The sequence below is a fragment of the Enhydra lutris genome, unplaced genomic scaffold (assembly GCF_002288905.1).
Source record: "Enhydra lutris kenyoni isolate GAN:26980312 unplaced genomic scaffold, ASM228890v2 scaffoldscaffold36, whole genome shotgun sequence".
In the NCBI taxonomy this organism is placed as follows: Eukaryota; Metazoa; Chordata; class Mammalia; order Carnivora; family Mustelidae; genus Enhydra; species Enhydra lutris.
Genome location: NW_019154120.1, coordinates 10,381,010 through 10,390,722, shown reverse-complemented (window position 1 = coordinate 10,390,722; position 9,713 = coordinate 10,381,010). Strand labels below are relative to the sequence as shown.

General features: G+C 35.8%; 1 pseudogene; it reads left to right on the top strand.

Annotated features, from left to right (window-relative positions):
* The first annotated feature begins 8,542 nt into the window (after positions 1-8,542).
* LOC111154279 lies at positions 8,543-9,271 on the top strand (annotated as a pseudogene).
* The last annotated feature ends 442 nt before the right edge of the window (positions 9,272-9,713 follow it).

The following is a 9,713-nucleotide window of genomic DNA, read 5'->3' as shown; positions in this document are numbered from 1 at the left end:
TAACATCAGAAAAGATCATCCTGTGACTACACTAGAGTGAAATAAAAACAAAACCATTTCACCATGACAGAATCATATGAATAAGAAAAAAAAAAAAAAAGAAAGAAAGAAAAGGAGACCCATATCCTATAATTATCAAATACTAAGCATCCCCCCATCATTTCAGATCAAGGTTCATTATAGATCACTGCATAGGTGAATGGAGATGCAGATAATTGTAGAATTTTAGAGAACATAAACCATGTACCATGCAAGAAACAGAAAGGATATGGGGGGGGACGCCTGGGTGGCTCAGTTGGTTAAGCAGCTGCCTTCGGCTCAGGTCATGATCCCAGTGTCCTGGGATCGAGGCCCACATCGGGCTCCTTGCTTGGCGGGGAGCCTGCTTCTCCCTCTGCCTCTGCCTGCCATTCTGTCTGCCTGTGCTTGCTCTCTCTCTGACAAATAAATAAAATCTTTAAAAAAAAAAAAAAATGAAAGGATATGGGGACATCCTAGTCTCAGTTTCTTAATTTTGAGAATGAAGAGATAGTATTAAAAAAAAAAAAAACTTTTGATATATTACCAGAGACATAATTATATAGAGAGTAGAGAAAATTTTATACTAAAAAAAAAAGCAGAAATAGTACAATAAATAAAAACATGTCTATATAGTCATTTGTATTCTATAAACTGGATCGTGTACATATCTCTTGGATATATCAGGGTAATTCAGTTGATCAGATCATTTAAATTAAAATGGATTTTAAAATATTAGAATAGGAAAATAATGAAAATGTGCACCTAGCACTGTCAGTTCCTGAAACCTAGCTAAGACAAAAATACATTTAAAATATATGAATTATTCATAATGATGTGAAATAACACTTCTTACAGATTACTAGAATGCTAAATTTTTACAGTGTGAAGCATGATTTTTCTCTCTAATGCAATAATCTTTTAAAATCATAGCTATTGTTAAATAAAAATCTTAATATATGTGACATTTCTGCAGAGTACTGTGTTTATTTTAAAACTGAGCTGATGCCAAAGGAAATATTTCAGCTCAATTTACATTTCTATTGTGGCTGCTTTTACCACTCACCCATGGCTTTCAGACGGCAAACATAATTCTCATTGTTTTCTTCTTCTGTTTTCCCTAAACAACAGGGAAACTCATTATGTGTTTTATTTTGAGAAGGGTATCATACTTTTGAGGCACACATTATTTGTATAGCCTCAAGTTTTCAGAGCTAAAAAGTGAACACACACACCCACACATAAAGTAATTTGATGTATTATATATGTGTGTTATATATTTTAAATAAAAGTAAATACTGTTTTACTCAAGAAGTATTATTTTGGAAATGTGTTCAAAACCACTGAGTTCCTTAGTTCATGGTTGTGGGTGACTGAAATAGATATAGTTAACCTAAACCAGATAATAGATTATACTGGGTGACATACAATTAAAGGGAAGGTTGAAGAAACAGGCTCAGGGTGAGGACAGTGACCATGGACACGAGGACCCAGAAAGTGAGTGAAGTTGTATTTCATGGCCAGTCTGGTGAGAGTAATGATGCTGCCTACTCAGACCTGGGTTGTTAGCCGCTGGACCTCTCACGAATGAATGATTCTTTGTTTCTGGCCTTTTTGCCACTTGCTCTTCTTTCAAATTCCTCCATGAAGCCATCTGTATTAATTTTCTAGGGCTCTCATACCAAATTACTCCAAACTGATGGCTGAAAAAACAGCTATTCATTTTCTCAGGGTTCTAGAAACCAGAAATCCAAAGTCAAGATGCTGGTATTGCCACACTTCCCTCAAAAAATAGTGAAGAACCCTTCCTTGCCTCTTCCAGCTTTGGGTAGCTCAGGTGTATCTTGGAGCTACATGTGGCTATTTAGAGTTAGTTTTAATTAACATAAAATGAAAAGCTACTATAAAGTCAGTACCTCCATTGCAATAGCCGTATTTCTTTTTTTTTTTAAATTGAGGTATAATTAACATATAACATTATACTAGATTCAGGTGTACAACAATAATTCAGTATTTGTATATATTATGAAATGATCACCACAATAAGTCTACTTACCAACTGTCACTGTACCAGTTACAACTTTTTAAAAATTTTTAAATGTGAGAACTTTTAGGGTTTACTCTCTTACGTCAAGAGTTCACAAGCCACATGTGGCTCCTGGAGGCTGTATGCAGCCCTATGGACTATACAGGACTGTCATCACACAAAGCTCTCTTGGACAGCCCTGTTCTAGAACATTTGTGTAGGGGGGTTAAAAAAAAAAAAAAAAAAAAAGAGGTTTCACCTTGCTGGGCATTAATAAAAGTCCCTACAAGTACTTGTTAGAGCACTTGTAGAGCAAATTCAATATTTATTTTTCAACAATAGCAGGATAGTTGTTTATTCCACATTTAGATATTATTTTGCTGCCAGCTGTGCCTTGGTCACTTCCACCATTTATGGGCTTACCTGTGGCCTTCCTCACCCTCCTGGCTGGCTGTAGGTGAAAAATTAAAGAACTTACTCCACAGACAAGTTATTAGACAGTGGCTGCTCAGATGTTTCTCATCTTAATATGCATGCCACAATATAAAACCAAGTCACCTTCTCTAAGGAGAAATCAACTATGAAAAGCTCAGTTACAATCAATATGTATGCTGATTTCTAGGCTGCTGTGCATGATTTGAACTTGCCTCTCCTTTATGCTGCTGTTTCTCCCAGAGTCAGTGTTGCAACATGGTTTCTGCAAGTCAGGGCAAGGTGTTGCACTTCAGATAATTATACCCAGTTACCTTCTTGCAAAACACGTGCTTCCCAAGTTTATGGCTTTCTACTACTAGCCTAGCAATTGCAGTGCAAAAAAATTTCATAGAAATTTCTTCCAAATTAGAACCTGAAATAGTCACTAGATAAAAAAGCTTCCTCCAGACATTACAATATTGATTTTTTTTCTTTTTAATTTTTTCCCATTTTAATTAATTATTTTTATTTTTAATTTCCAACAACATAAATACTGTTTTTTCACAGCAGGCTACTCTTCTCTAATTAGGCATGTTCTCAAATTTCTCAGATGAGACTATTTATATTTAAAATATTCCTTCTGTTTTCTGTGTCAGTTTTTTTTTTTTTTAATATGCACGGTTAGGATTTGTAGATTTATTTCCTAAATTTATCCTGTAATGTTCTCTAATATTTGGTAAAATTTTAGATTTACTGCTCAAATTTGAGAGTAAATGACTAGTTTGATAATATTTGGTAACTTAATGTCCTCATCCTATGCAAGAAAATTATTTCTATCCCTGGGTCATCAGTAAATGCAGAATTCTGATGATTAAACACTGATCCTGATAATATTGTGGGGAACAAGGATTTGTTGGATGACTTTCCCTTCAACATGCACCAGTGATTTTTCTATCCTATAATGGTTCTTACCTTTCCCCAGAAAGCTGGGTTACCTGTGGAAAATTCCATTATCTCAGATCCAATGAAGTCTCACTTTTTAAAAAAAAATTCTACATCAGGAAATGAGTGGTATTTATGATATTATCTTGAGACAAACTGCAGAAGCCCATAGTTCTGCATTAGGTAGCATGTGGAGACATCGTTCTGTTTTCTTTGTTTTCCTAAATGAATCACCAGCTTTAGCTATCTCACAGCATTCTCCTTTGCAGTTCTTGTCCTCAATTTACAGTTTATTTTAGGTTATTTCTTTTTTTGAAAATTCACTTTATTGGATATAATCTGTTTTTGCTGTGTGGAGTAGAATATTCTTCAAATCAATTTGCTAACACTGTCAGTCTAACCTGTCTTGCTTTATATATTCCACATATTCATCACAGTGTGCATCTGTCCCCAATTCTATTCATGACCTTTCAATATCAACATACATTCTTCGTTGTTGTTTTACCTTTGTTTTGTTAAGTACTGCATTTCTTTCATTTTGAAGGAGTAGAAAACATGGTATGTTCTACTCCTGCCATTAATGCAGCATTTAATTTTTTTTTAAAGCAATAATTATATGGAATTTTTTCTCTAGTGAATTCTGTTAATATTAGAAAAAATGATATTTCAACAGTGCTCTCTTCCCAGTTAGCATCAACAAATATATTTTAGGAAATACATACGTCATGGTAGATAATTTTCTAATGTGAAGTTTCAAGTAAGTAGTTCAACTTTGCATCAGGATTCAGTTATTACATGCAAACATAAAAGTAAGTTTGAATGGTTGTGTACATTTTCTTTCACTATTATTAAAAGGATTGCCTGGAACTATTTTTTATTTTTACTTTTCATTTTTTTAAGTGGGCTCCACGTGCAACATGGAGCTTGAACTCACAACCCTGAGATCAAGAGCCATATGCTGTACTGACTGAGCCAGTCAGCTGAACTGCCTGGAAGTATTTTCAAGGAAAAACAATACTAATATGTTTATTATTCCCAGACTTGGAAAGCCACCTGCCATAATAAGAACTGTTTCAACCAACATACATTTCTTCTCAGTTCACTCAAATCATATCTACTTTAAAGTCCAGACATTTTTTTTTAAGATTTTTTACTTATTTATTTGACAGAGAGAGATCACAAGTAGGCAGAGAGGCAGGCAGAGAGAGAGGAAGGGAAGCAGGCTTCCTGCCAAGCAGAGAGCCCAATGTGGGACTCGATCCCAGGACCCTGAGATCATGACCTGAGCCGAAGGCAGTGGCTTAACCCACTGAGCCACCCAGGCGCCCCTAAAGTCCAGACATTTTAGAGTGGAGATGGAATACTTCTGGGTAAGTGGTGGTGGGCTTGTTATTAAGGGTACCTAATTTCTCTAATTAAAAACTAGAGGATTCAGTAACTCTAATGTACCTCCAATACATGCTCATTGATTAATAGCCTCATGTAGTTTACACGTAGGCCAAACAATGATAATGGGATTTCTATGAAAGACACACTAATGACATATATTAATGATGTAAATTGTTAGATAAAGAAATAGTTTTTGGGGCACCTGGGTGGCTCAGTGGGTTAAGCCTCTGCCCTCGGCTCAGGTCATGATCTCAGAGTCCTGGGATAGAGCCCTGCATCAGGCTCTCTGCTCAGCGGGAGCCTGCTTCCTCCTCTCTGTCTGCCTCTCTGCCTACTTGTGATCAGTCTTTCTGTCAAATAAATAAATAAAATCTTTAAAAAAAAAAAGAAAGAAAGAAATAGTTTTTGTCCTTTTTATGTTGTAGTATATATTTAGGTGAAACATAAGTATACATGCATTTTTGTAAGGTGGGGAAAATGGATCACGAAATAAAAATAAATAAATAAATAAATAAAGTCATGTAATTTAGATGGCTTAATGTGACTAGATGATCAATTTTGCTGTAAATGTGATGGGTATTTCAATATTAAATCAAATGATGCACATCTATTTCTTATAAAATATCTAGAAAAAGGAATAATATAAAGATAGTGTGTCTTTTCATGATAAATGTGTAACATTATTTTTTCCTAATAGTAATGTGTAGTGTCCTGATTTTGTCTATTAAATCTTTAAAAGATAGAGATGAATTTATACACTGTGACTAAACATTGACCGACAAAATATGCCCCTTCCTTGCTCAGTTTGGTTAAGAACAAACAAAAATATGAAGCAGGTATTTTGTCAGAGCATTTGTTGGGTTGCATTTATCATACTGCTATAAGTAATAATAATTTCTGCTTAACCTGAAGTGTTGGTTAAATGATTGCTTAAAAAGAATCTTAAAGGAACACATATTTTAAATAATGGAAGGTTAAATGAGATAACTATTAATGTATTTCCAAATTAAAGTTTTATGATTGCACATGGTGGGTCATATACCAATATGCATACACAATCTGATTCATACCAAGTAGAACTCATCTATATGCATTATTTAAGTAGTACATGGAAAATACCTGCTAGGAGAAAAACTGCAGATTTCATTATACTAAAGTGTTTATATATTTTCCCATTTATGAAATAAGGAGACAAATAAAAATAATCTCACTTTGTAAGAATGAGTATTTGGATATGAATTTCACAAAGAAAGTTACAAATTAAATTTATCTCCTTTTTTGTTGCTGTTTTAAAGGAGTATAAGGGAAGTATTTTTGTTTTTCTCAAGTGAAAGAGTTTTCTCTAGTTTGACTTAAATAAATTTATTGTGTTACATCAGGTGGCCATCTATGTTCAGATATCTTAGTGGGTAATAATAAAGGAATATTGCTGCTTAATAAGAAATTTTGTCTGAAATACACAGAAACACACTGACAGTAATATTGGTATACCCTAGTAAAAGATAAAAGCCAGATCTCGTTTTAATAAAAAAATGATTAGACAATATTGGAGCAAATGAATTGCCCAGAAATAGAGTCCAACAATGCCACAACAGCCTAAAATATTAAAAAATTATTTACTGTGAATAGCTATAGGAGAAGTCAGAGATATTTCTCATAAAGAGATATTTTAAGCCTCTATGACAGCAAGTATTATAAAAAATAATTTTCAGAGATTTATAGAATATCACCTCAGTGTTCTCTGTCAGCTTTCAGTCTTCATTCATTTGAATTAAGTGTAGACTTTGATAAAGTTGGGGTTTTCAATATGCAATGCCATCCACATTATTTATTTAATTTGCCAACAATTAGAATATTTTTGGTGGCTGTAAAATTGGTGTATCAAGGAAAATGTTAATTATCACTAATAAATATAAAAAACAATCAGATGTTGTTGCTTGTATATTTAACATTTCATGTAAAATTAATAATCATTTTTCTGTGTAAACAAAACCCTCCACAAGGTATGTATATGACAGTATTAATAGAAAGAGATGTTTTCCCTTACTAATTCATTTATTTATTCAGCTCAAATAATGTATTAAAACCTTACATGTATTAGGATCTGTGCTTTTTACTGAGGTTCAAAACACTTGAAAAGCACAATCACAACCACGATAAAGGCAGATTTTTGTAGCTAAATACTGATTCTGAGAGAATGGAAAACTTAGAAATCTAAAATATTCTCCTGTTTCCCCATCTACTGGTGGATAAATTGCATTAAAGACTATTTTCTGTGGTTTTGAGACTCAAAGAACTGAAAGAGAAATGGTGAAAGGAACTTCATCCTACACACACCTACACACGCATACACACAAATACACACACAAGAGAAGTGTAAACAAATAGAGGTGAAAGAAAAATCCATGGCTATTGGTGAAAGAAAGCAATTGATTTAGAGAATTATCATGGGGCAAAAATCTAAAGACCAGTCCTGAGGCTGCCGTTGGGAAACTGATTGAGACGCTTCTTGAAGATACAACTCCCATAGAGGAAACTCCCAGAATCAAAAAGCAGGCAAGCAAGAAAAGTCTAATGTCCAAATTTAAAAATGAATTTAAGGAGAAAGAGATTAGAAAGAACTGAAGAGAGAGAGTATGGGAGAAAGAAATGGATGACAATTTTTAGAATTGAAGAAGACATGATTCCACAGATCCAGAAGGCACAAGTTTTTTGACTTACAATAGACTAAATGTACAACTAGACATATTTCATTAATAGGACAAAGATTGAAGGAAAACTTTAAAGCCTAAAAAGCCACTAGAGGGGGGCATCTGGGTGGCTTAGTGGGTTAAGCCTCTGTCTTTGGCTCAGGTCATGATCTCAGGGTCTTGGGATTGAGCCCTGCATTGGCTCTCTGCTCAGCGGGAAACCTGCTTCCCTCTCTCTCTGCCTGCTTCTCTGCCTACTTCTGATCTCCTCTGTCAAATAAATAAGATCTAAGTCAAGACATTTACAAAGATAGTTTTCTCAAGAAATAATAAAGGCAGAAGATGGTAATATAATATCTTAATGTGCTGTGATAGATACCTTCTCTGAATTGCATACCCAGAAAAACTATCTTTCTACTCAAACATGAAAATATACATATAAACAAAAACTGTGTTTAACCCCAATATAGCCATGCTAATGCAATGAGAAATACAATGCAGGAAATTGGGGAAATAATTGCAGAAGGAAAGTCTGGACAATAAGTAGGGAAATAATTCTAAAGCACGTAATTAAGAATATAATTTTAAAGAGATTTGTGATATAATTTTTTTAATTAAATAAAAAGAGTCATCCAGATGATTAGAGGCCTGCATTTGAAGGGCTTTTTAAAAAGATCTTTTTGGGGGTGCCTGGGTGGCTCAGTGGGTTAAGCCACTGCCTTCGGCTCAGGTCATGATCCCAGGGTCCTGGGATCGAGCCCTGCATCGGGCTCTCTGCACAGCGGGGAGCCTGCTTCCCTTCCTCTCTCTCTGCCTGCCTCTCTGCCTTCTTGTGATCTCTCTGTCAAATAAATAAATAAAATCTTTAAAAAAAATAAAATAAAAAATAAAAAGATCTTTTGGCTGGGTGTGATGCATAAGCAATGAATCTTGGAACACTGAAAAAATAAAGTTAAATATCCAAAAAAACCCTCACAAAAAACAACTTTTGGCTCTCTACTTCTCCCAGTTTGACAGAGAACTGCATCTTCTGGTGTAGCACCAGCTGCATTGCAGAGGCACAATGGTGAAGGTCAGAGTAAATGGATTTGGCCATATTGGGCGACTGTGCACCAAGACTGCTATTAACTCCAGCAAAGTAGATATTATCACCATCAATGACTCCTTCATTGACCTCAGCTACATGGTCTACATGTTCCAGTAGGAGTCCACCCACAAATATTCAATGGCACAGTCAAGAGTGAGAACGAGAGACTTGTCATCAATGGAAAGCCCATCTCCATCTTCCAGGAGCAAGATATTGCCACCATCAAATGGGGTGATGCTGGTGCTGAGTATCTTGTGGAGTCCCCTGGGATCCCTGTGGATCCCAGTGGATTCCTTAAGGGGCTGCCCAGAACATCATTCCTGCTTCTACTGGTGCTGCCAAGGCTGTAGGCAAGATTATCCCTGAGCTGAATGGGGAGCCATCTGGCATAGTTTTCTGTGTCCCCACCCCAGATGTGTCAGGCATGGATCTGAACTGCTGCCTTGAGAAAGCTGCCAAATATGATGGCATTAAGAAGGTAATGGAACAGGCATTGAAAGGTCCCCTCAAGGGCATCCTGGATTACACTGATGACCAAATTGTCTCCTGCTGTTTCAACAGTGACACAACTCTTCCATCTTCAATGCTGGGGCTGGCATTGCTCTCAATGACCACTGTGTCAAATTCATATCATGGTATGACAATGAATTTGGCTATAGCAGCCAAGTGGTGGATCTTATGGTCCATATGGCCTCCAAGGAGTAAGAGCCTCCAAACCACTGGCCCCAGCGAGAGCAAGAGAGAGGCCCTCAGCTGCTGGGGAATCCTCACCATAACTCATCCCACAACACACTGAGAATCTCCTGACCTCTACAGAGTTTCAATCCCAGACTCCCTGAAGAAGAAGAGAGACATGAGGAGCCCTACCTTGTCATGTACATTCAAGGAAGTATACTGTACCCAGCCTCCCCCCCAAAAAATTAAAAAACAAATAAAAAGATCTCTCGTCCTTATCAAGAACTGGTGAAAATTCCTAAAGTGCTTGTTTGAAATGATACTTATTTTCCTTTGGAGTCTGGTAACATTACCACACAATGGAAGAGTGTAAAGATTTTATCAAGTAGAACTTACAAACCCTAACATTATGTGAAAATTGGAATCCCTTGAAGATGTAACAGTAAATATTAAATCTGAATAGAATTCCAAG